Source organism: Vollenhovia emeryi, unplaced genomic scaffold (genome assembly GCF_000949405.1).
Source record: "Vollenhovia emeryi isolate VEMERY1.0 unplaced genomic scaffold, V.emery_V1.0 DF939218.1, whole genome shotgun sequence".
NCBI lineage: Eukaryota > Metazoa > Arthropoda > Insecta > Hymenoptera > Formicidae > Vollenhovia > Vollenhovia emeryi.
This window is the reverse complement of record NW_011967148.1, coordinates 265,252-266,413: the sequence shown is the minus strand read 5'-3', so window position 1 is coordinate 266,413 and position 1,162 is coordinate 265,252.

Sequence of the window (1,162 nt, the reverse complement as noted above, 5' to 3'; positions counted from 1 at the left end):
ATAAAGAAGGAGGTAATCCTGGCGAAAATCTTACAACGGGACTCATTCAACAAGATAACAATTTCATTTAATAGTTTATTAAATTACCGATGTATCTTTATCGCATCTCACGTGGAGCACAGAAACCAGAGATACCGGTGAGAAAACAGATATATTGTTGCCAGATTGCAATATTGCAAATATACCGCGCCATGCAGCTACAGCATTATTGTAGGATAACGTTGCAATATTTGCACTTGCGGTGTTTTTTTTTCCTACTTTGTCGCTTGGCCCAATGTTATACGTTGTAATTATTTCGTTAGAGTATTTTTACGATTTCGTGCGTTAGTGCAATATTGTTGCCACACGGAGAGAATTTTCTCCGAAAATTTACCCTGAAAATCATGGGACAATATGGCGTTTCGAAGGACTGTATGAGAGTTTCTTGAAATTTTACCATACGTTCTACTAGTAATTATACTTAGTATACGTTTTACTGTAGTAAAATGTACGGTAACATTTCAAAAAACATACAGTTCTTCAAAATGCCATGTTGTCCCACAATTACATGGTTTACAGGATAAAGAAAAAATTCTCTCCGTGTACCTTGTTTAAATTTTGCACTTTTCTCCGCTTCGCTACGAAGTATTTGCAACGTTGTATTGCAATTTGCGATACAGCTAAAAGGTTCTGTGGCGTATGCGGTGTATCGTATCGTTGTATCGGTATCAAAAATCAATAACGAGAAAGCTCATAGTTTTACTATCCAATCATCTCTGAGGCAGTGAATAAATATCCCTGAGCTAACGAACAAACAACGCAGGAGGAGGGAGTCGGTCTCCTGCTACGCAAATTTATTGCAAGTCCGTTTTAATTTCTTGCACGTTATTATTTTTATTATTAAACATTAATCTCTTTAACATAAATATTTATTTCATTCCGCAAGTATATGCGCTGCGATAACGCGGTCTTGACAACAATACAGTGTATTATTCAACACAAATACAAATGCATTCAGAAACACATTATATATTTGTATTTCACTACGATAAACAACACTGCAATTAATGTAGCTAAAAACAACTTCACCTGTATTAATGAGCTGCACTAATAAGCTACTAAGACGCAAATTATTATAAAATGCTAAACAAATGTTGCACACTCTGCAACTCCATTATGTTAC